The sequence below is a fragment of the Scyliorhinus canicula genome, chromosome 15 (genome assembly GCF_902713615.1).
Source record: "Scyliorhinus canicula chromosome 15, sScyCan1.1, whole genome shotgun sequence".
NCBI classification, from domain to species: Eukaryota; Metazoa; Chordata; class Chondrichthyes; order Carcharhiniformes; family Scyliorhinidae; genus Scyliorhinus; species Scyliorhinus canicula.
This window is the reverse complement of record NC_052160.1, coordinates 57,345,827-57,372,700: the sequence shown is the minus strand read 5'-3', so window position 1 is coordinate 57,372,700 and position 26,874 is coordinate 57,345,827. Positions and strand designations below refer to the sequence as shown.

Below are 26,874 nucleotides of genomic sequence, written 5' to 3'. Positions count from 1 at the left end.
CGTAGTCAGGAGAACTCGGATATCTGCCAAGTAAACCTGTGCTTACTGCTCCTCTTTGCGCTCTGGTTCCAGTACTTCACTTCGAAAAGTTCCATGTGTTGGAGAACAAAACCAGGTGGGTAGCACGTGTTCTAACCCATGCCTCATGACTGGGACTGCTAAAGCATTTATAAAAGCTCAGGAGGCCTGAGAATGTAAGCTCAACAACATTTTGTTTGCTAACATAAAGGAAAGGCTTCCATACAACTTACAACTCAAAGGTCCCAATCCGGACTACCGGGAGCACCAGTCCCAGACTGGGCCGGTTTTAAAAGGCGAGTTTCTGAGCCCCAGCTACGTCTGTACGTGTCCCACTGGGAGATTGTTTGATCTGTCCCCCTGGGTCTCGTGAAGATTATTACATCCTTCCCCCACCCCCTCCATGTCCGAAGGTTCTCCAGTGTTGGACAATTGAGGGGGTCTCCTTTGCGGTTTCGCCCGTGGCTGTGCTTCCCCCAGCTGTGGGGCCGGGTCAAGGGATGTATATCATGTCAGGCAGTGCCTTTTCCGTGCAGAATGATGAAATGGCAATGTTAGGGGCCTGCCTCCGATTGCACTGTCCTCTGAATGTACTGAGGATTCTGTGTCAATATCCGAGGCCGAGTCATCCGCGTCCTGCTGGTCCAGGCTTAGGCCCCTGCTGGGAAGCACGTCCTGACTAAAGGACAGTAGATAGGGTAAATGAGGCACAGATTCATCCAGTGTGGCTTCCTCTGGGATGGGTTCCCTGCCCTCGAGATGGTCCACATGCTTCTGCACGGTTCGTTCCTGAGCCCTGACCTTGTAGGAAACTGGCAACGTTATCTCGACTATAGTCCCTGGGATCCATTGGGCGCTGTCCCCTGTGGTAAACCACTGTTGCACCTGTATTAGGTGATGTACGGTAGAACCTGTACTACAGGTTCCCCGGTAGTCCCTGCCTGCTGGCTCCGCCCAGAAGGCGGGGTATAAATATGCGTGTCCTTCAGCCAGCAGCCATTTCGCCAGCTGCTGTGGGAGGCCACACATCTTATAGCAATAAAGCCTCAGTTGGATTCAACTATTGTCTTCGTCCAATTGATCGTGCGTCATCCCCGAAATTCTACATGTGAGTAGCATCCCTTGGTTTATAACCTCTTCTGGAGACCCTGCTTCATTTCCACCTTTTGGCAAGATTTGGAAAACTCAGGCATAGACCAGAGGCATCGGCCCATTAATAATTCTGCTGGTACTACCTCGGTTGTGATGTGCGGCATTGTTCGGTAGTTGAATAAACACCATGTCAGCTTTGTTTCCATGGAACCCATGTTCTGTTTCCTCATGCCCTGTTTAAATGTTTGGATTGCCTGCTCAGCCAAACCATTTGAGGACGGAGGGTATTGGGTGGTTCGGACGTGTTTCAACCCACTTGCGTGCATAAATGCCTGGAACTCTTTGCTGGTGAAAGGGGTTCCATTGTCTGTGACAAGAACCTCTGGAATCCCATGGGTGCTAAATGATTGGCGCAATTTTTCCACGGTGATTTGCGACGTGGTGGAAGACATTCAGTGCATATCCACCCACTTTGAGGGCACATCTATAAGGAGCAGAAATATTAATCCCATAAAGGGCCCAATGAAGTCAGCATGTAAGCGCAGCCAGTGGTGTCCTGGCTAATCCCAAGGGTGGAGAGAGCCTGATGGAGGGAGTGACTGGTATTTTTGATAAGCCATACATCGCTGCACCATTCGCTCGATGTCACTGTCGCGTCCTGGCCACCACACATGGCTCCTCGTGAGCATTTTCATCTTGGGAACGTCAAGGTGTGCGCTGTGCAAATCATGTAAGATCGTGCACCGACCTGGCCGCTGCGGCTGAGGACATCCACATGTGTGATCTGTGATCTGGACGGAGGAAACACTTGACAGGAGAGGAGAAAACAGAAGTTCAGGGGAAACAAAAAGTAAAAAAGGGGGAAACAGATGGATAAAGCCAGGGGACGGGGGGAGGGACAGGGAGGGGAGATAATATGGGTAGGGGGGGAGGAGACAGGGAGCAGGTGGAGGGAGAGGAGAGGATGTGAGGGTAGAACGCTGGCTACAATAGGTCGTACATGGTGACAATAAAAAAGAGGAGCCAGGCAGCAGCCCTCTTGAATGGCTCGAGAGCGAGGGCAGGCTCGAGTAAACAGGGCAGGGCCCACAGGGTGAGTATGGCTGACCCACAGATGCGGGGCTGGGATGAGGGGTGGGCAGAGGCCCCCCATCAGGATAGCTACATGGGAACGTGAGAGGCCTCAACAGGCCGGTAAAAAGATCCAGAGTCTTCACCCATCTCAAAAGCCTGAGTGTTTCTGTAGCCTCCCTAGACAAAGAGAGAGGGACTGACTGCAGCTACGTTTGGGAGCGATCTAAATATGAAGAGGAATTAGGGCAGCACGTCCATTTTGATCGCCTGTACCCTTGCCGTGAGCGAGTCCCAACTTTGTAGGTCCCTCCTCCACCAGACTGGAGAGGTTCCACTTGTGGAGTATCAGAGCACCCAGAGCTCTTCACAGGGAAAGGGCCAAAAGCCCTGGACTTCGCCCCTCTGAATGCCCGGCGGAGACTTCTGCTGGGATGGAAGTGGGCCCAGATCCTTGGAGTGGCTCTCAAACCTGGCTGAATTCCTAAAGCTTTAAAAGATAAAATTCTCAATCAGGGGGTCCGAGGAGAGATTCCATGTCACCGTGGAGAAGGTTTACCAATCTCTCTGAGGACCTGTTTATCGCCAGCAACAGGAGGGGAGGGGAGGGAGGGCACAGGAGTAGAGGGAGGCGTGGAGAGATGCTGAGAAAAAGGGGGATACGCACTCGACACAGGGGGGAATGGGGAGGATGGCCCTGGTCGGGTGGGACACAGGCCCTTCTCACATGTAAGAAACTGGCGAAGCAGTAGAGCCAACCCACTCTCGAAAATAAAGTGTTCAACATGACTCTCCCCATCACTATAAATGTAAATACAACATTCTCTCTATGTATAATATTGTAAATAAGGAAACGCAACTGCGGGGCCTAGAGTCTTAGATGTTGTGACAACCTGTAGGTGTTGGCCAAAAACTTCCTACTAGTCACGGGCCACCAATTTTAAAAGAGAAATGTGCGCACTTTCCTGCACTCTGATGATGCATTCTACCTTCCTTTCTCTTCAGCAGCCTGGGGCCTCCAGCGCCCCTGTCTGCATAGGCTCCAGCGCAGTGCAGGAGGAGTGCAGTCCTGCCCCTCAGTATTATGCAGCATGCTTGGGAACGCCCATTGAGACTAAGCATTTAAACATTAGATTTAGATAGAAAATAACAAGTAACTTTTTAAACAAGTGTTTTAAAGGTATGTAGACATTTTTAAAAAGTTTTTTTGCTATTTCTTTTAAACCAGGCATTACTATTGTTTTAATTCTCTTAAAATAAATTTTATTTATGATTAAAGTGATTATTTATAAGTGAACATAGGTTTGGTTATTTGATTTAAATCTGCACTATATTATTATATCATGCTTCAAAATGTTTGTATGTTTTAATTTAGATTATGGTCATCAGATTTTAAAAGTGCCCCAGGGATTTTTGTTGTCACTGTCCTTGTAACATCTGATTATTTTTGATTCATGTTTATAGAATCACTGCAGTGCAGAAGAAACCATTTGGCCCATCAATTCTGCACTGACACTCCGAAAGAATTCCCTATCCAGGCCCACGCTTCGGCCCTATCCCCATTGTAATGATATGTCGACAGACATGTAACTAAAGAGTTAATCACAACACTTAGTTATGGCACTATCACTAGAGGGCACCACCAGATCCACTATATATACTAGCTCCCAGAGGATCTTGGGCTCTTTCCACACAGGAGTAACTAGACAGCAGTAGTGTAGTATAGATAGATCACAGCTTAGATAACACATGCAGTCCGGATACAGTTTATATAGTTATATTTCATTACTTTATTTCTAGAGATATTTCAGTAGAGGGTCAATGTAATTTACTAATGTAATTTATTAGTTTTCTCGTAACTTAATAAATGTGTTTGCTTTGCATCGAAGACTCGTGTATTCTTCAGGATCATCAGCAACCAGTAACGACATATATTACTTCAACCCAGTAATATAGCATGCTACCAGGAATAGTAATATAATATAATACCCACAACCCAACCTAACCTAAAGGCTAATCCAACTAACTTGCACATCTTTGGACTGTGGGAGCAAATCAAAGCATCTGGAGGAAATGGCAGCAGCATGGCAAAATGGTTAGCAGCACTGCGACACAGTGCCAGGGACCCGGGTTCAATTCCGGCCTTGGGTGATTGTGAGGACTTTGTACGTTCTCCCCGTGTGTGCATGGGTTTCCTCTGGGTGCTCTGGTTTCCTCCCAAAGATGTGCAGGTTAGGTGGATAGGCCATGCTAAGTTGCCCCTTATTGGCCAGGGATGTATAGGTTAGGTTCCGGATAAGGCAGGGGAGTGGACCCAGGTAGGGTACTCTTTCAGAGGGTCGGTGCAGATTTGATGGGCTGAATGGCCTCCTTCTGTGCTGTAGGGATTCTATGGTTCTATTCCATGGTTCTAAGAAACACATGCAGACTCCAGGAGAATGTACAAACACTACACAGTCACCCAAGGTCTGAATTGAACATGGATCCCTGGTGTTGTGTGGCAGCAGTGCTACCAGTATGGCACCATGTTACCTGTGTTAATATGTTTCTGCCTTGTTTACTTCAATTATCTTATTCATTTATAATTCACTCAATTAAATGTTGTGTTCTGATGTTTCAGTGAGACATTTGTAGAAACTTGTAAAGTTTAATGTAAAATATTTATTAACAAAAATAATGTTATAAATACAAAACTTTGAAACCAGTTGACATTTAACTTTACGTTTAACTTTATCAGCTGAACAATGACATAAAACTACCTGAATTTTTACAAATTTCTTCCAAAAAAATATATTTTCTCACTTCAACACAACGGTTCCATCTATTTGTAAAGGGGAGGGAGGGAAGAGCAAAGGGAAGAGGGGAGAGAGAGAGAAGGGGAATGGGAGTGAGGGAAGAGGGGAAATGAGAGGGAGGGAAGAGGGGAGGGCAGGAAGAGGGGAGGGAGGGAAGAGGGGAGGGCAGGAAGAGGGGAGGGAGGGGGAGGGTTTTGACAATTGTTAATTGACAAGCTCAACGTCTGAAAAGAGCAGCTGCTGAAGCGCACTGTCCTGGCACACATCTCCTCTGACATCATTTTGGAATGTCCTTTGGCAGTACACTCTTAAGGTTGGATGATTGACTCGCTGCAAACCTGACAGACAGATAGTTCACATTAGCTTACAGGCGGCTTGCATGTATCAACTAAGACATTAAACTTTGTTAAACTATTTGAAATAATCACTGAGGCGTCTAAGAATGAACACTACATCAAGGAGAGTCGTGAACAACTCAGCTTAAAATACATTGCAAAATCCAAATGTACTTTAGCTCTGAATCAGCTAGGAGGACAGGTGTACTAACATTAGTGTCCTTGAGGGAGTCAATAGCATCAGCATCAAGGGCTATAATCATACGAAACCAACTCCGTTGGGCCACCCATATGCTTAGGATGTCACAGCCCCGACTGCCAAAGCAAATCTTCTTCACTCAGCTCAAGGAAGGATCCTGAACAAACGTAGGACAAAAGAAGCTCTTCAAAGATATCTTGTAGGCTTACCTCAAGAAATAGAACGTACATGTCAATGCCGGGGGACCTTTGCTCAGAAAAGACCTACTTTGCACGGTAGCATAGTGATTAGCACAGTTGCTTCACTGCGCCAGGGTCCCAGGTTCGATTCCCTTTTGGGTCACTGTTGTGCGGAGTCTGCATGTTTTTCCCATGTCTGCATGAGTTTCCTCTGGGTGCTCCGGTTTCCTCCCACAACTTCTGAATGACATGCTGTTAGGTGAATTGGACATTCTGAATTCTGTGTACCCAGACAACCTATCCCTTGAAAATCTTGTTTTTCCCTCACTCTCTGCTTCCATGTAGCAACTGGCTAAGGTTGATTGGAAAACTTGTGTGCGGATTGAAAAGAGGGAAATTCCTAGAGCTGCCCCTACTTATTGTTGTGCCAAGTTTTGTCCTGTCTGCGAGTATAGTTTTGTTTTTAAAACTGGCATTTATTTCTCGAATAAAGTAGGCGGGTTACAGCAGCAACAAGAGAAGTGTCTAGTGAACACAGGCACAGGAAACTCAACTGGTTGCCTACTAATTAAAATATCTGCAATACCTACCAATTGCTTGGAGATTTAAAACTGACAACAGCCAAGTCAATATTAAGCATATTGTTAAGGTGCTTTGAAAGTTAAAGTCTCTAAGGAATGATTACATTGCGTAACATTTTGTGTGCGTGCCTCGGTACAGTGTTATGTGTAATTGCGATAAGGATAAAAAGAGAATGTTTTAGGCATTGCTCAACTGATTAATTGCGGATATATTGAGTAAGTATAGAAGGGTCACTTTATATTTGATATAAAATTCTTGAGCTGAATGTGCTTCTGATGCAGAGGTCATGGGGAGATGATTGTATTTCGTAGTGATACCTAGTTCTGCCATATCTCCAACTTACAACACAGTTAAACCTAAAATCCTTATAGTGCAAGGCAAAAAAGTGAATTAGTGATGGGAAAGAGGGTGGAATGAGGGGTGTAGTGATCTGCATATCTGTATGTACACATGTAAAGACTACAACTAAGCAATCACTAGAGGGCAGCACTAGAGATGTATAAATAGACAGACGGAAGCAAGGATCACTCTCTTCACAGGAACAGTAGCTACTGGCCAGACACAGACAGACAGCTCAGCACAGGTGTAGATAATCATAAGTACTTCTTAATCAATTATGTTCATGTGACATCCAGTTTAAGCATTGGAGAGAAAACAAGCTCACAGTTAATTCATCAACGTTACTCAATAAATCATTTGCTCCAGTTGGAAGACTACGAGTGTTATTCAACGTCAAGTTAAGGATCATTCTGGAAGAAACAAGTGAGTAACTGATATTGCAACACATTACTAATAGAAATAGTAATATATATATATTTTAAAATTTAGACCCAATTCATTTTTTCCAATTAAGGGGCAATTTAGCGTGGCCAATCCACCTACTCTGCACATCTTTGGGTTGTGGGGGCGAAACACACGCAGACACGGGGAGAATGTGCAAACTCCACACGGACAGTGACCCAGAGCCGGGATCGAACCTGGGACCTCGGCGCCATGAGGCATCAGGGCTGACCTACTGTGCCACCGTGCTGCCCTAGAAATAGTAATATAATATGATACCAGGCATGACTTCAACAAAGCCTACTAGATAGATTAGATAGAACGAGAAAAAAAAAACAAAGGAAATTTTGTACCGGATATTCGACTTTGGAAGACTTCGCAGCAATCGGAACCCTCGAAGACCAATCGGCTCGATGGACCAAGTTCAAGCTCCACGTCTACTCCAAACTAACGGTAATCTTGGGCGGAATTCTCCGACCCCCCGGGGGTCAGAGAATCGCCCGGAGCCGGCGTTAATCCCACCCCCGCCGTGGCCCGAATTCTCCGCCACCCGGGAATCGGTGGGGGCGGGAATTGCACCGCGCTGGTCGACGGGCCCCCCGCAGCGATTCTCCGGCCCGCGATGGGCCGAAGTCCCACCGCTGACAGGCCGTTCCCGCCGGCGGGAATCAAAGCACGTCTGGTGCCGGCGGGATTGGCGGTGCGGGCCTGGCCCGCGATCGGGGCCCACCGATCGGCGGGCGGGCCTGTGCCGTGGGGCACACTTTTTCATCCGCGGGTCAGCTGTGCATGCGCCGCACGTCATCAGCCGCTGACGCACCGGCGCATGCGCGGACTTCTGCCGGCTGGCAAAGTGCTTTCGGCCCCGCCTGGCAGGGCGCCAAAGGCAGTTCGTGCCGGCCGGCAGAGCGGAAGCCACTCCGGCGCGGGCATAGCCCCTAAAGGTGCGGAGAAATCCGCACCTTTGGTGAGGCCCGACGCCAGAGTGGTTCACGCCACTCCGTCCCGCCGGGACCCCCCACCAGGTACGGGAGAATCCCGGCCCTTAAATCTAATTGGAAACTTTTTAAACAGCAATTCAATATCTTTCTGGAAGCATGTGATTTCAACACCACTTCTTTTTTTTTAATAAATGTTTTTTTATTGGGTTTTTGAACAAGGTATAATTATCATTATGTACACAGAATAAGAAACATATATATATATATATATATATATACACATATCTAGAAGGGAAGGGCACACCCCAACATGAAGTACAATAAAATATGAAATAGAATAACTGGTAGGGTATTGTGTTCACCAGCTCGACAGCAGCAGCTCTGTACACCTGGCAAAATTATTTACACCACGTAAGTAGGCGACTGTTTGCGGGGGGGGGGGGGGGGGGGGGGGGGAGAGGTGGAAGGGGGGGGTGGTGTGTGGAAGGGGGGGGTGCAAATATACATTTGGGTGCCGCAGTGTGCGATACTTGGCTGTGTTTTGTGTTGTTGTCGCCTGCTCTCCCGGACGGATCTCGCTGCCGTCCCGTGCTCGCCTCCGCTTCTGCTGCTCCTCCCGTCCTCCCTCTTTATTTTCCTCGTTCCCAGCTCCTGGAGATGTCATGCACGTTTTGGTATCCCATGCATTCCTTCCGGCTCCCGTTTCCCTGCCCCCCCCATTGGTTCTCCTCTCTTGCCCCCCCCCCCTCCCCCTCCACGGTTCGCCTTTCTTACCTCAGGTTTAGCTGTCTCCACCCCTCCCTCCACCCCCCACCCCGTGGTTCACCTTTCTTTCCTCAAGTTTAGCCGTCCCCCCCCCCCTCCCCCTCCCTCCCTCCCAGTCTATCTCTCCCTTTCATGCCTTGGCTACCTTCCCCTGATTCTTGACTAATTTCCCCTGATTCTTGGCTACCTGGCTATTCTTCCTCTTGTTCGTTGGCCACAAACAGGTCCCGGAACAGTCGCGTGAATGGATCCCACGTTCTGTGGAAGCCGTCATCTGACCCTCGGATGGTGAATTTGATTTTCTCCATTTGGAGAAATTCCGAGAGGTCGGACAGCTAGTCTGCAGTTCTGGGTGGAGCTGCTGACCGCCAGCCAAACAGGATTCTACGGCGGGCGATTAGGGAGGCAAAGGCAAGGGCTCCGCCCTCCTCAACACCACTCCTAAAGCTAGAAAAATAGCTCTGCCGTTATCCTTTGCAGGACAGCAGGCTGTAGAAATATACAACTCTTTCACTTACTCTGAAAGAGAGGACAGAACCAAACTTGATGAAATAATTAGAAAATTTGAAAGCCATTGCAAAATGCAGAAAAATGAAATCTCTGAGACATTCAAGTTCAGCAAACGTTTGCAAAAACATGAAGAATCATTCAACAGCCTTGTCACAGACTTAAAATCACGAGCACAAGCCTGCAACTTTGCCGCTTTAAGGGACTCAATGCTCAGAGACCAAATTGTAAAAGGAATATATGATGAGGGACTCAGAAATGTATTATTAAAATGGAAAGATTTAATGCTGAAAATCGCGATTGAAAAGTGCATATCGCAAGGAGAAAAAAATCAGTACCTTGAGTTTTCACAAAGAAAGAATGCCAAAAAAGTTCTCCACGAGGCTGAGAAAGTTAAAATGGTGCCACACTACATTTTAAACGGCATTCATCCTGTTCGGCGGGGGGGGGGGGGGGGGGGGGGCAGTGTGCACATCCACAAAAAATGCAAACCAGCAAAATTCCATTCTGCGCATGCGCAAGAAGCCAAAGCCACGCATGCACAGTTGAGAAAAGCTACGCTGGTCGAAGATTGCTTTGCGCATGCGCATTTGAAAAAAGATTGCAACCAGTCCGAAGACCGGTTTGCACATGCGCAAGATTACGCGCATGCACAGTTGGAAAAAAAATCACACAACGTCCAATGATTGAAATGCGCATGTGCAATCGACTATTACACATGACGTCATGAGCGTCTTGATGTCAAAAGATTCAGACCACACCCACTTAAAGGGAAAATGCCTGCAAATCACAAACAAGATTCTTAAAGGTACAACCAAATTTTTTTCTCTCAAAAGAAATAACATTGGCTGAACCTGAACTAGCAGTCAAAAACAACTTTTGCAGCACCCTAGAACAGTCTGCAGCATCCAAAGTGAAGAGCACATTAACAAATCCAAAACTAAAGAAGCTGATTTGTTAATTAAAAGTGAAGAGCACAATAACAAATCCGAAACCAAAGAAGATGATTTGTTTATTAAAGAATACTACTCAGACATGGCTGAGTTATTCGGATATGATCATAAAGGCATCAGCAACACGGTTGAAAAGCTCAACATGACTCTACTCATGGTAGATGAATCCAATACCATGATACAATGGCAAATCATTGATACATTGGATGACAGAACCCTGTCAAATAGCCAAGAAGAAAACAACGCCACACGGAGAGTACTGACCGACTCCGTTAAGAGAGCGCTGATTGACTCCACAGAGAAAACACTGCACGACTCCACACAGAGAGCGATGAAAGACTCCACAGAGAGAGAAACGCAAGCCTCCACAGAGAGCTCATTGACAGACTCCAGAATGGAAGCAATTAAAGACCCTAGAGTGACAACCATGCATGAAGAAGACTATGATGGTCTATCCACCTTATTTCAATAACCAGAAGAAAATCTACCCAGCTCATTTAAGCAACAACAATAAGACTATGAAGGCCTATCCACCTTATTTGAGCAACCAGCAGACTATGAAAGTCCACCCAGCTCATTTGAACAACAAAAAGACGACGATGAAGGCCTATCTACCTTATTTGATGAACAACAAGAAGACAATGAATATCTAAACACTGTATGTACGAAAAGTGACACAGTGATCACAATCAGCATACACAATGTGCAAGATCACAGCGAGACTGACAGATCTCAGCTCGTCTGTACAGAAGCACTCAACAATCAAATTAAAACTATTCCTGAGTCCAGTGAGACAGCATCAATTAAAACCTCATCTACTCTAGACAACCTATAAGAAACTGAAATCTTGACGACGTTGACTGTAAAAGAGGAGCACCAAGCGATCAAAAATTAAGCAAATCAAGCTGAAATGGCTCCAGAAGTGGACCACCAAGGAATCAAAGAGGAATCAAATCAACCTCAACTGACTGATGTCACCAAGATCAATGCAACATCAGATCATTCTCATAAACCTCAAGTCGAAACGCTCAATGAACCATCATATACTACAAAGGACACTGGTACCAATAACTAATTACTCAAATTATCCACAAGGAACAGTCATTGAGCACAACAAGAACAACAACAAAAACTACAACAAGAAGCTCAGCAAAAACAACAACAAGCACAACAAAAACAACAACAAGAAGCACAATGAAAACAATAGAACAACAACAAAAACAGCAACAACAACAAGAAGCACAACAAAACCCACAACAAGAACAACATCGAAAACAACAACAAAGACAACAACAGAAACAACAAGCACAACAAAAACAACAAGAACACCAACGAAAACAACAAAGACAGCGACAGAAACACCAAAAACAACAACAATGAAACAACATGGTTCAATTCTGCACATGAAGGACAAAACAATAGCCAGAGTACAACATAATATGGCATGACAACGAATCTCACGAATTCATATTCGCTCCAAAACAAACAAGCACATCAGTTTTCAAGGCAGATGACATAGAGAATCGGTACCGCAAGCACAAAAAAGTCCAGGTCAGACAACAAAGATGATATACAGATTCGATACCGCAAGCACAGGAAAAAGTCCAGGTCAGACACAAAAGTGATTCGACCATTCGAATACCTTATGATGATTTGTTGGTTACTGAAACACAAGAACACAGACGACGTTCACATAGACATTCATGGTGTCTGCACCATGATATATTGGTGTATATTATGGCAATTACTATTAGAAATAGTAATACAATATGGTACCAGGCGTGACTTCAAGAAAGCTTACTAGATAGATTAGATAGAACTAGAAAGAAAAACAAAAAAAAGAGAAAATTCGGACCGGATATCCGACTTTGGAAGACTTCACAGCATTCGGAAGCCGCGCGTGCGCAGTTGAGAAAAATTACGCTGGTCGAAGTTCACTTTGCACATACTCAATAAAGCATTTGCTCCAACTGGAAGACTACGAGTGTTATTCAGCATCGAGTTAAGGATCATTCTGGAAGAAACAAGTGAGTAACTGATGTTGCACAAAGCAATACATTACTATTAGAAATAGTAATATAATAAGGGGCAAATGTAGAACACTGAAAGATCTTTACAGTATCACTCTCACAAAACCAGCAAAGCCACATAAAAGCCTTTAGAGCAGTTGGAGTTTAAGCACAATGTTTTATGTGCTGCTAAATAAAATTGCCTGTACAAATAAACATGGGATAAAGACATGTTGGAGGTCACAATGACTGTTTCTTTGATTTGAGCATAAACAAAATGCTTTTTGAGATCATCCCTGAAAGGTTCTCTTTCCAACTGAGAATTAAAATCACATTAATTTCCCGCTGACCTTGTACTCTCCCAGCAATGAAATTCTTTTTTCCAAGCAAAGTGACTGTTTCTCAGCACTCTGAATTCCTCACAGGTTATCCCGTGGCTTAGATATAGATATAGAACAGTACAGCACAGAACAGGCCCTTCGGCCCTCGATGTTGTGCCGAGCAATGATCACCCTACTCAAACCCACGTATCCACCCTATACCCGTAACCTAACAACCCCCCCTTAACCTTACATTTTTTAGGACACTACGGGCAATTTAGCATGGCCAATCCACCTAACCCACACATCTTTGGACTGTGGGAGGAAACCGGAGCACCCGGAGGAAACCCACGCACACACGGGGAGGACGTGCAGACTCCGCACAGACAGTGACCCAGCCGGGAATCGAACCTGGGACCCTAGAGCTGTGAAGCATTTATGCTAACCACCATGCTACCGTGCGGCTTGCCGTGAAGAGCTTCAAAGCAGTAGGACGCTGTTACTTTGAAGGAGATTCTTTCAACACAGTTAAACATAAAATCCTTTTTCTTTCCTTATCTCTCTTTGACCCCTTCTGTCTACTCTCCATTTAGTTAATCCAAAAGTAATTTTTAAATGTTTACAGCAGAGAGGGGAAGGACTACCCCTCCCATTTCCCGCCCACAGGAGCACAGTGGTTAGCGGCACGGTAGCACAATGGTTACAGGGACAGGTTACAGACACATAGCGCCAGGGACCCGGGTTCAATTCCCAGCTTGGGTCACTGCCTGTGCGGAGTCTGCATGTTCTCTCCGTGTGTGCATGGGTTTCCTCCGGGTGCTCCGGTTTCCTCCCAAAGTCTAAAGATGTGCGGGTTATGTGGATTTGTCATTCTAAATTGCCCCGTAGTATCCAAAAGTTAGATGGAGTTGCTGGGTTAGGGTGGAGTTGTGGGCTTAGCTCGGGTGCCCTTTTAGGGGCCGTGGTAGACTCGATGGGCCACAACAAATTTATTCCTGACCGATTGTTTAAGGTGATTAAATTAAAATAGTCAGTGGGACCCTCTTCTCAGCTGGGGTCCATTGTCCAAAGTTATAAATATCTGAGCAAAGTGTTTAATTTCTGCAAACTTTTAAAATTATACCTTGTATACCCAAGTCCATGTGGTTTAAAAAAAAAAATTTTTTTTATTAAGGTTTTCACAAAATATAAACAGCAAAACAATATCAACTGAACAACCATGGTAAAAACCCAAGAACAACAACCACCCAACTACAAAAGCAACTACTAAAACACAAAAAAAAAGCAAGCAACAAAAAGGAAAGAGATAACACCCGCCACATCCAACAAACCCATATACCAAACCCCCCCCCCCCCCCCGGGTTGCTGCTGCTGCCGGCCTATTTCCCTACCGTTCCGCCAGGAAGTCCAGGAAAGGCTGCCACCGCCTAAAGAACCCCTTTACTGATCCCCTCAGGGCAAATTTCACCTTCTCCAATTTGATGAACCCCGCCATATAATTGATCCAGGCCTCCACGCTTGGGGGCCTCGCATCCTTCCATTGAAGCAAGATCCTCCGCCAGGCTACTAGGGACACAAAGGCCAGAACACTGGCCTCTTTCGCCTCCTGCACTCCCGGCTCCACTGCAACCCCAAAAATTACGAGTCCCCAGCCTGGCTTGACCCTGGATCCCACCACCCTCGACACCATCCTTGCTACCCCCTTCCAAAACTCCCCCAGCGCTGGGCACGCCCAAAACATAAGGACGTGGTTCGCTGGGCTCCCCGAGCACCTAGCACACATGTCTTCATCCCCGAAAAACCTACTCATCCTCGTCCGAGTCATGTGGGCCCTATGTAGTACCTTGAACTGTATGAGGCTAAGCCTCGCACAGGAAGAGGAGGAATTCACTCTCTCCAGGGCATCCGCCACGTCCCCTCCTGAATCTCCTCACTCAGCTCCTCTTCCCATTTACCCTTCAGCTCCTCCACCGAGGCCTCATCTACCTCCTGCATTACGCGGTATACGTCCAAAATCCTCCCTCCTCCAACCCACACCCCCGAGAGCACCCTGTCCCGTACCTCACATGGGGGCAGCAGAGGGAACCCCTCCACCTGCCACCTGGCAAACGCCCTAACCTGCATGTACCTAAACATGTTCCCCGGGGGTAGCCCAAACTTCCCCTCTAACTCCCCCAGGCTCGCGAACCTCCCATCCACAAACAGGTCCCTCAACCTCCTAATACCTACCCTGTGCCAGCTCAGAAATCCGCCATCGTTGCTCCCTGGAACAAACCAGTGGTTCCCCCGTATTGGGGACTCCATCGAGCCCCCCATTTCCCCCCATGCCGTATCCATTGCCCCCAAATTTTGAGTGTAGCCGCCACCACCGGGCTCGTGGTATATCCCGTTGGAGGGAGCGGCAACGGTGCCGTTACCAGCGCCTCCAGGCTCGTGTCCACACAGGACACCATTTCCATCCCCTTTCATGCTGCCCCTTCCCCGTCCATTACCCACTTACGCACCATCAGTCCATGTGGTTAATACGCATTAAAGAACTGTGTTCCTGACACTGACTTCAAGGAAACATATCTTCACACTTGCATCCAGTTTGAAAAATTATCCACCACTATTCTGTTTTATGTCCCTCAGCTAATTATGTATTGATTCAAGTCCTTTAATCCAATTTTCCATTCTGAAAATGAATATTATGTGATGTTTAATCAAATTCCTTTTGAAAGCCCATAATACCCATTAACTGCTCTACTCTCATTAACCTTCTCCGAGAACTAAACTATGTTGGCTAAACATGATTTGCTTTTCACAAAGTTGTGCTGTCTTTCATTTATTAACTTATATTTCTATTACTTTCCTCTTCATTGTTTATTACCTTTCCAAATTTAATATAATCTGCAAACTTTGAAATTATGCTCTGTACACCCATGTCCAAGTCATTAATACATCTATCAAAAAGAGTATTGAACCTAATACAATGTTGTACATTTGCCTCCAGTTTGAAAAACAACTCTGTGCTTTCTGTCCCTTGGCCAATGTTGTATGCATGCTGCCACTGTCCCTTTAATCCCATGAGATTGTTTTTGTTCACAAGTGTATAATGTGGTCGTTTGGCAAACACCTTTTCAAAATCCATATACACAAGATCAGCCACACTATTTTCATCAACCCTTTCAGTTACTCTTTTAAAAAAAACATTTTATTGAGGTATTTTTTGGTTTTACAGCGACAACAAAATAAACAATATACACGAAACTATAAACATAGCGCAAAAGCCGTCTTCCTCCCTCACAGGCCCCACCTTTATTAACCCCCTTACTCTAAGCTAAACTAACCCTCTCCCCCCTTCTGCTGACGATTAATTTTCCGCAAAGAAGTCGACGAATGGTTGCCACCTCCGGGCGAACCCTAACAGTGACCCTCTCAAGGCGAACCTGATTTTCTCCAAATAGAGAAAGCTAGCCATGTCCGATATCCAGGTCTCCGACTTCGGGGGCTTTGAGTCCCTCCAAGCTAATAATATCCATCTCTGGGCTACCAGAGAAGCAAAGACTAGAACGTCTGCCTCTTTCTCCTCCTGGATTCCCGGATCTACCGACATCCCGAAAATCGCCACCTCTGGACTTGGTGCCATCCTTGTTTTTAACACCGTGGCCAAAACATCTGCAAACCCCTGTCAGAATCCCCTAAGCTTTGGACATGTCCAGAGCATGGGGACATGGTTTGCTGGTCCTCCCGCACATTTTGCCCACCTGTCTTCCACCCCAAAGAACCTGCTCATCCAGGCCACTGTCATGTGAGCCCAGTGAATGACTTTGAACTGTATCAGGCTGAGTCTGGCACATGTAGTGGACGCATTGACTCTACTCAACGCGTCCGCCCATAAATCATCCTCTATCCTCCCAACCCCTCTTCCCACTTGCACTTCAGCTCCCCAGTCTGCGTGTCCTCTGACCCCATAAGTTCCTTGTAAATGCCAGAGACCCTCCCCTCTCCCACCCACCCTCTGGAAACTACCCTATCCTGTATCCCGCTTGGTGGTAGGAGCGGGAATGTTGAGACCTACTGCGGAGGAAGTCCCGCACCTGCAGGTACCTGAATTTGTTTCCCCTCGCCATTCCAAATTTCTCATCCGGCTCCCTCAATCTAGGAAAGCTCCCCTCTATAAACATATCCCCCATCCACTCAATCCCTGCTCTCTGCCATATCCGGAACCATCCTTCCCGGGCAAACCGGTGATTATTACAAATTGGAGACCAAACCGATGCTCCCTCTCCCACATTAATCCTCCATTGCCCCCAGATTCTCAGGGCCGCCACCACGAGGCTGGTGGAGTACGTGCCGGCGGGAACGGCAGAGGCGCCGTTATCAATGCCCCTAAGCTGGTGCCCTTACATTAAGCCGCCTCCATACATTCCCATGCCGACCCTCTCCCCACCACCCACTTCCTGATCATGGCTATATTCGCCGCCCAATAGTAGTTATTGAGGTTTGGTAGCGCCATCCCCCCTCACCTGGCTCCACTCAAGCATCCCTCTCCTTACTCGCGGGGTCTTGCCCACCCATACAAAGCCAGTGATCACTTTGTTAACCCGTTTAAAAAAGGACCACGGAATAAAGATGGGGAGACACTGGACCACAAACAGGAATCTCGGGAGGACCGTTATCGTCACCGTCTGCACCCTCCCGGCTAGTGACAGCGGGAAATCGTCCGAAAATCGTCCTTCGTTAGGGCTACTAGTCCGGCCAGATTTAGCTTGTGCAGCCATTCCCATTCCCGCGCCACTTGAATGCCTAGGTACCTAAAGCTTTCCCCTACCACTCTAAACGACAGCAGCCCCAGTCGCCTCTCCTGTCCCCTTGCCTGGACCGCAAACATCTCACTTTTCCCCATATTTAGTTTATACCCCGAAATCCGGCCAAATTCCCCCAGAATCCTCAAGATTTCTTCCATCCCCTCTGCCTGGTCCGATACATGCACCAATTGCCTTCCCTTAACAAACCCCGTCTGGTCCTCCCTAATAACATCCGGAACACAATCCTCAATCCTAGAGGACAAAATGTTGGCCAGCAGTTTGGCATCCACATTCAACAGGGATATCGGCCTGTAGGACCCACACAGCTCCGGGTTCTTGTCCCACTTCAGGATTAGCGAGATCGTGGCCTGTGACATCGTCGGGGGAAGCACCCCTCTCTCCCTTGCCTCATTGAATGTCCTCATCAACAACGACCTCAATATCGCCGAGAACATTTTATAGAACTCCACTGGGTACCCATCCGGCCTTGGGGCTTTACTCGACTGCATGGCCTTCAGACACTCTGCTATCTCTTCCATCCCGATCGGGGCCCCCAGTCCTTCTACCAGCTCCCCGTCACCTTCGGGAAATTCAGCCCCCCTAGGAAGTGCCTCATCCCCTCCGGCCCCGTTGGGGGTTCCGACTCATACAGCCTACTGTAAAAATCCTTAAATGCCTTATTAACCCCTGCTGAGTCTCCAACCTGGTTCCCATTTCCATCCTTTACTTTCCCTATCTCCCTGGCTGCCTCCCCCTTTCTAAGCTGCTGTGCAGCATTCTGCTGGGCTTCTCTCCATGCTCATAAATCGCCCTACTCGCCTTTCTCAGTTGCTCCACCGCCCTCCCTGTGGTTAACAAGCCGAACTCCACCTGTAGCCTCCGCCGTTCCCTTAAAAGCCCTGCCTCTGGAGTCTCCGCATACCTCCTGTCGACCTGTAGTATCCCCTTTACCAGTCGGTCCGTCTCTGCCCTGTCTACCTTCTTCCTGTGGGCCCGTATCGAGATCAGCCCCCCTCTAACCACCGCCTTCAATGCTTCCCAGACCACCGCTGCCGAAATTTCCCCCGTGTAATTGGCTTTCAGGTAGTTCTGAATACATTTCCTCAGCCACCCGCACACCTCTTCGTCAGCTAAAAGACCCATGTCTAACCTCCAGTGCAGGCGCTGGTTACTGTTTTACTAACCTGTAGGTCAACCCAGTGCGGGGCATGGTCTGAGATTGTGATCGCCAAGTACCCAGAGTCCACCACCCCTGCCAGTAAGGCCCTGCTCAGAATAAAGAAATCAATCCGGGAGTACACTTTCTGCACATGTGAGTAGAAGGAGAACTCCTTCACCCTCGGCTGCCCAAATCTCCATGGATCCACCCCCCCCCCCCCCCCCCCCCCCCCCCCCCCCCAATCAGCTCCATGAACCCTTTTAGTTCCTTAGCCATTGCTGGCACCCTGCCTGTTTTCGAGCTTGACTGGTCCCAGCCAGGGTCAATAACTGTGTTGAAGTCCCCTCCCATGACCAGTTTATGCAAATCCAGGTCCGGTATCTTCCCCAGCATCCTCTTTATAAACTCTACATCGTCCCAATTTGGCGCATACACATTTACTAATACCACTTGCACCCCCTCCAGTTTCCCACTGATCATAATGTACCGGCCTCCCGCATCCAAAACTACTCTTCGGGGGGTCTCCCATTCGCGGCTTCCTCGCGAGCGCTCTGTGAGCCCTGTCCACCTCCAAGCATCGGGAGAATTCCCCATCCCCCAGCAGCTTCTCAAACATGCCTGCTATGTATGCCTCAGCGTCCGCTCCTTCGGACCCCTCCGGGAGCCTAACGATTCTCAAGTTCTGCCGGCAGGACCTATTCTGTTGGTCCTCCATCTTCTCCAGGAGCTTCTTCTGCTGGTCTCTCAGCATCTACACCTCCAGCTCCACTGCTGTTTGATGTTCTTCCTGGTCAGCCAGCGCTATGGCCGAATACTCGGCATCCTGCACCTTCGGGATCAATCCCCTGCTCAGGACGAAAAAATATATTCGTGAGTAAACCCTATGTACATGGGAGAAAAAGGAGTACTCCCGCGCCCTCGGCCTCCCAAACCTCCAGCGATCCACCCCTCCCATCTGGTCCATAAACCCCCTCAGCACCTTGGTCGCCGCCGATCTCCTACCCGTCCTTGAACTGGACTGGTCTAGTGGGGGATATAGCACCATGTTAAAGTCTCCCCCCATAATCAGGCCCCCTGCGTCCAGGTCCGGAATGTGGCCCAACATACGCCTCATAACGCCAGCATCATCCCAATTCGGGGCATACATGTTTACCAGCACCACCTTCTCTCCCTGCAGCCTACCCTTCACCATAACAAATCTGCCCTCCTTGTCCGCCACCACCTCAGACACCTCGAACGCCACCCTCTCCCCCACCAGAATCGCCACCCCCCCCCCGGTTCTTCACATCTAATCCTGAGTGGAAAACCTGCCCCACCCACCCCTTCCTCAGACGAACCTGGTCCGCCACCTTCAAGTGGGTCTCCTGGAGCATAGCCACGTCAGCCTTCAGCCCCTTCAAATGAGAAAATACCCGAGCCCGCTTAACCAGTCCATTCAGCCCCCTCACGTTCCAGGTGATCAGCCGGATCAGAGGGCATCCCGCCTCCCTCCCCCGCCGACTAGCCATAGCTCATCGACTGCTCGCCCCAGGCCAGCACACCCCGCCCGACCCGTTCCCCATGACGTTACCGCCTCTCCTCTACCCCACCGTCCCACACCAGCTCCTTCCTGGCCATTCCAGCAGCAACCCGGTATCAACCCGCCCCCATCAACGAGTTCAACATCGTGGCCACATAGGACGGAAGATCCGACCCCTCCAGCCCCTCCGCCAGGCCCAGGATCCTCAAATTCTTTCGCCTCGTGCGAAAGTCCAGCTCCTCCAAACGGTCTTCCCACTTTTTGTGAAGTGCCTCGTGCATCTCCACCTTCCCCACGAGGACCATGGCCTCCTCCTCCTGATCAGCGGCCTTCCGCTGCAACTCCTGAATGGCCGCCCCCTGGGCTTTCTGGGTCTCAAGCAGCTTGTTGGTAGTTGCATTCAGGGAGTCCAGCAACTCAGCCTTCAGCTCCGCAAAACAGCGCAGAAGAGCAGCTTGCTGCTCCTGCGCCCACTTCCACCAATCCTCGGGTGCTCCGCCGGCCGCCATTTTGTCCTCCATCCCCCGCTTTTTCTGGGGAGCTGCTGCAGCCTTTTCCTTTGCCCCATTCCGGGTGCGCACCATAAATTACGGGGAATGTTCCTCGAAACACCTTCCCCCACCGGGATTCGACGAAACAGCGCCATTTGGGGCCCTAAAACAGGCCCAAAAGTCCTTTGATAGCGGGAGCTGCCGAATGTGCGGCTTAGCTCCGCATCACCGCAACCGGAAGTCCTTCTGCACCCTCGCTAAAGCCTCCACATCCTTCTGGTAGTGTGGTGACCAGAATTGAACACTATATTCCAAGTGTGGCCTAACTAAGGTTCTATATAGCTGCAGCATGACTTGCCAATTTTTAAGGGGCTGGTTTAGCTAAGGGGCTGGTTTAGCACACGGCCAAATCGCTGGCTTTGAAAGAAGACCAAGGCAGGCCAGCAGCACAGTTCAATTCCCGTACCAGCCTCCCCGAACAGGTGGCAGAATGTGGCGACTAGGGGCTTTTCACAGTAACTTAATTTGAAGCCTACTTGTGACAATAAGCGATTTTCATTTCATTTTTTTTCATTTTATACTCAATGCCCTGGCCAATGAAGGCAAGCATGCCATATACCTTCTTGACTACCTTCTCCACCTGTGTTGCCCCTTTCAAGGACCTGTGGATCTGTACACCTAGATCTCTCTTACTGTCAATATTCTTGAGGGTTCTACTATTCACTATATATTCCCTATTAGACCTTCCAAAATGCATTACCTCACATTTGTCCGGATTAAACTCCATCTGCCATCTCTCCGCCCAAGTCTCCAAACGATCTAAATCCTGCTGTATCCTCTGACAGTCCTCATTGCTATCCGCAATTCCACCAACCTTTGTGTCGTCCGCAAACTTACTAATCAGACCAGTTACATTTTCCTCCAAATTAATTATTTGTACAACGAACAGCAAAGGTCCCAGCACTGAACCCTGCGGAACACCACTAGTCACAGCCCTCCATTCAAAAAAGCACCCTTCCATTGCTACTCTCTGCCTTCTATGACCTAGCCAGTTCTGTATCCATCTTGCCAGCTCACCCCTGATCCCGTGTGACTTCACCTTTTGTACCAGTCTGCCATGAGGGACCTTGTCAAAGGCCTTACTGAAGTCCGTATAGACAACATCCACTGCCCTACCTGCATCAACCTCTTCGAAAAACTCTATCAAGTTAGTGAGAGACAACCTCCTCTTCACAAAACCATGCTGCCTCTTGCTAATACCTCCACTTGCTTCCAAATGGGAGTAGATCCTGTCTCGAAGAATTCTCGCTAGTAATTTCCCTACCACTGACGTAAAGCTCACCGGCCTGTAGTTCCCTTGCTACCCTTCTCAAACAAAGGAACAACATTGGCTATTCTCCAGTCCTCCGGGACATCACCTGAAGACAGTGAGGATCCAAAGATTTCTGTCAAGGCTCAGCAATTTCCTCTCCCGCCTCCTTCAGTATTCTGGGGTAGATCCCATCAGGCCCTGGGAACTTATCCATCTTAATATGTTTCAAGACACCCAACACCTAATCTTTTTGGATCTCAATGTGACCCAGGCTATCTACCCACCCTTCTCCAGACTCAACATCCACCAATTCTTTCTCTATGGTGAATGCTGATGTAAAATGTTAATTTAGTACCCAGCCCATTTCCTCTGGCTCCACACATAGATTCCCTCCCCTGTCCTTCAGTGGGCCAACCCTTTCCCTGTCTACCCTCTTGCTTTTTATGTACATGAAAAAAGCCTTGGGATTTACCTTAACCCTATTTGCCAATGACGTTTCGTGACCCCGTTTAGCCATCTTTGCTTAAGTTCCTTCCTACTTTCCTTATATTCCACACAGGCTTTGTCTGTTCCCAGCCTTCTAGCCCTGACAAATGCCTCTTTTTCTTTTTGACGAGGCCTATAATATCTCTCGTTATCCAAGGTTCCCGGAATTTGCCATATTTATCCTTCTTCCTCACAGGAACATGCTGGTCCTAAATTCCTTTCAACTGACATTTGAAAGCCTCCCATATGTCAGATGTTGATTTACCCTCAAACATCCGCCCCCAATCTAGGTTCTTCAGTTCCCGCCTAATATTGCTATAATTAGCCTTCCCCCAATTTAGCACATTCACCCTGGGACCACTCTTATCCTTGTCCACCAGCACTTTAAAACTTATGGAATTGTGGGCACTGTTCCCAAAATGCTCCCCTACTGAAAGTTCTACCACCTGGCCGGGCTCATTCCCCAATACCAGGTCCAGTACAGCCCCTTCCCTAGTTGGACTATTTACATATTGTTTTAAGAAGCCCTCCTGGATGCTGGTTACAAACGCTGCCCCGTCCAAGCCCTGAGCACTAAGTGAGTCCCAGCCAATACTTGGGAAGTTAAAGTCTCCCATCACAACAACCCTGTTGCTTTTACTCCTTTCCAAAATCTGTCTACCTATCTGTTCTTCTATTACCCGCTGGCTGTTGGATGGCCTACAGAAAACCCCCAACATTGTGACTGCACCCTTCTTATTCCTGATCTCTACCCATATAGCCTCGCTGCATGAAACTCTCTCAGAGCACAGAATGCTAGACGCTGAGGGGATGTTTGAAAACTTCAAAGAAACACTACGTTGAACCGAAGGAAGACTTCCTGAACTTACAGGTAACCTGTGCGTGGTGACTATTTGCTGGACTTAGCTCATTGACTGACAGTGCATGGGATGTTGATTTGGGACAAGGGTTAATTCCATAACATACTGTCTGTGTGTGTAGCCGTTACTGTGGTTACGTGTATCTTTGTTTTGTATTGTGGTCATTCTTGTGTTTTTCTTTTAAGTTAGTAAACATTTTAAAAATTTGAATGATTACAGCAAAACTGGACCTTTTCTCACTGATTGCATATCTTTCTTCACATTATACTAAATTTAAAAATACACCCATAAGAACTGGCGTTCCAAGTTACCCTTCTGGGATTTGGAATACCTCACATCTAACAAAAGTGGGGTTCTTAACAAAATATGCTTGATTGTACTTTGTCCTTTTCCATAACTTTAATAAACCTGTGATATGACAAAATGCTCCCATTTAAACAGACCCCCCCCCCTTCATTCTGCAGAGCTACAGCACAGTTTCCTTCTTTATTGGGCTGAAGGCATAAAGGAAGTCCTCGTGTATATATTTCAAGAATTCTTTCCCCTCTTTGCCCTTTACTAACCCAGCCCAAATTGGGATATTGGAAGTCCCACATTAATGTCGTGGGATTTGAGGTGGCTAAATTGGAGAACCTCCTTGTGAATCTGCTCTTCAGCCTAGGCCAAAGGGGTCATCCACAGTGCAGAGTGGATGCAGTCCGTGGGGAGTGGGCTCTCTGGCTGCCGTCTAACAACTGACTTCAATGCCTCCCAGATCACCGCTGCTGAAACTTCACCTGTGTCGTTGACTTCCAGGTAGTTCTGAATACATTTCCTCAGCCGCCCCCACACCTCTTCATCAGCTAAAAGTCCCACGTCCAGCCTCCAGTGCGGACGCTGGCTAGTCTCCTGGCTAACCTGTAGGTCAACCCAGTGCGGGGCATGATCTGAGATTGTGATCGCTAAATACCCCGTGTCCACCACCCCCGTCAGTAGAGCCCTCTCAAAATTTAAAAATCAATTCGGGGGTACACTTTATGCACGTGCGAGTAGAAGGAAAACTCCTTCACTCTCGGCTGCCCAAATCTCCATGGGTCCACCCCCCATCTGCTCCATAAACCCCTCTAGCTCCTTTGCCATTGCTGGCACCCTGCCCGTCCTTGAGCTCGGCCGGTCAACCAGGGTCAATAACTGTAGAAGTCCCCTCCCATGACCAACCTATGCGAATCTAGGTCCAGGATCTTCCCCAGCATCCTCTTTATAAATTCCATATCATCCCAATTTGGCGCATACACATTTACTAGTACCACCTGATCCCCTCCAGTTTCCCACTGACCATAATGTACCGGCCACCCGCATCCGCAACTATTCTTTCCACCTCAAACACCATTCGCTTATTAATCAGGATCATGACCCCTCTAGTCTTCAAGTCCAATCCTGAGTGAAAAACCTGTCCGACCCATCCCTTCCTTGATCTGATCTGATCAACTACTCTAAGGTGCGTCTCCTGTAGCATTACCACGTCTGCCTTCAGTCCCCTCAGATGCGTGAACACGGGTGTCCTCTTAACCGTCGCATTTAGTCCTCTTACATTCCAGGTGATCAGCCTAGTTGGGAGGCTCACCGCCACCCCCCCCCCCCCCCCCCCCACCCCTTCACCGATCAGCCATCACCTTTCTTGGGGCAGTCTCCAGCCTGCGCCCCATGCCTCCACCGGCCTGCCCCAAGGCAGCCTCCGCCCCTGACCTACTTTTTGTCCCTCATCAACAGTCCCTCCCCTGTCAGCAGAACATCTTGCCCCCCCCCCCCCCCGCTAGTAACAGCACAATGTAAACCGGCCCCTTCGACAAGCATAACATCTGCTCACCCCCCCCCCCCCCCCCCCCCGCACTGTGCTTCCGTGAGCTAGCCCGCCCAGCTAGCTTGGTGACCCCTGCCCATGGTGCCAGACATTCTCCCACCTATGGTTCCCTCCACCCCCGCTCATATACATACTCAAACAAAAAACCAGTCCCAACACAACTGCCCTAGAAAAAAATGATAAACAAAGAAAAGATCAAACAGAAGATCCAGCATCTGACAAACACACCTCCATCCCCCATCAGTGCAAATGTAAACTTTAACTCACTCAGCTCTGCAACTGGCCCCAAATCAATACAGAAGGCATTACAAATAACATCCGAAAAACAAGAAACTTTTAAAATGTGAGCTGAAGACATTTCCTGCACACATGCTTGCAACTGGCACTGGAAATGTCCCAGGCTTCCCACATAGAGCAGAAGGAACACATCATGCTTTTGGGCTCTCCTGCCATGATTTACTCTTTAAAGTAAACCTTTTGGAAGAGAATTAATATCAATTACTCTAGTGTCCCTTCTTCTCTGGTCCTAATTTCTACAGAATATAGACCGTTTAAATTATAAGCGATAAAAGTAGTAGATACTTAGCCGACTGAATAAATAATAACAATAATATTTATTGTCACAAGTAGGCTTTACATTAACATTGCAATAAAGTTTCTGTGAAAAGCCCCTAGTCACCACATTCCGGCACCTGTTCGGGTACACAGAGGGAGAATTCAGAATGTCCAATTCATCTAAAAGCACGTCTTTCAGGACTTGTGGGAGGAAACCGTAGAACCCGGAGGCAACCCACACAGACGTGGGGCAAACGTGCAGATGCCGCATAGACAGTGACCCAAGCCCGGAAACGGACCTGGGACCCTAGCGCTGTGAAGCAACAGTGCTAACCACTGTGCTACCCTGTACTCACCCATTAAGCTGCTTCCCACTTGCCCTCTCACTTTTGAATCTGAACATCACCTCATGAGATCTATAACTCTTAAGCTAGCACTCTGATTTGTCCCTGAATTCTTGTGTTGTTTTCAATCTCCTCTCACGCACACGTCTAGGTGCTGAATACTATCTGTCTGTTCCCGTGTCCTCCTCTTGCTCTCCTCATTTAATTATTTTTTTCAAATGGATGATGTGGGGAGGGAAGGGCATTAGAGAATGTTAGCTGATGGATAAAAAAGTCCAGAAATGACCACCTTTGCAATCAAACCTTCCTGTCAGCCTCCTCACCACTGCTCTTTCTATTTCAGATTCTGTTAGAAGTGGATGTGAAAGGACCCATGCATCCTAAAAAGCCCGTCATCTTAAAATTTGTGCCACGAGCGAACGCTGTTTCAAAGGAATAAAGCACTTGTTCCATGTTGCACTGTGAAAATATGTAGGATTGCATAAGTCTCAAAGTGAATAAAAATAGGGAACTTCCACCACGTGGGAAATGAAAACCCAGAGAAAAAACATTTAGGATTGGAGGCAACGAGGATAGTGATGAGCATCCCATGTTCCAGCTCTAGTTGATAAGATTGCCTGAATGTTGATGAAATCACTAATATTTCATAGAGATGTTATACTTGCCATATTAATGTGAGCCTACTTGTGACAATAATAAAGATTATTATTATTATAATGATTATTTTATAGGAAAACACATTATCTGAATGTTACTGTAGAAGGAATCACCTAAGTTTTATAAAGATACAGTAATAGTGATTATTCAATAGGAAAACCTATTAACTGAATATTACTGTCAGATCAGTAAAATTTTTAAAAAGATCTATTTTTAAAATCTTGGATATTTTAATGAATCACCTAGTGATTACAGAACTATTTGACTATTGATATTTTCTGAGAAAATGCATCTGTAAACAATTTCTTAAACAAA

The 26,874-nt window shown here is 47.6% G+C and overlaps 1 long non-coding RNA gene across 2 annotated transcripts; it reads left to right on the top strand.

Moving 5' to 3' along the window:
• On the top strand, window positions 1-26,874 carry LOC119978729. Of its 2 annotated transcripts, none has more exons than XR_005463556.1 (3): window positions 1-115; window positions 23,064-23,174; window positions 26,246-26,874. It is a non-coding gene; the product is annotated as an uncharacterized LOC119978729 (long non-coding RNA). The 2 variants fall into 2 exon arrangements; XR_005463555.1 differs by lacking the exon at window positions 1-115 and adding an exon at window positions 11,569-12,244.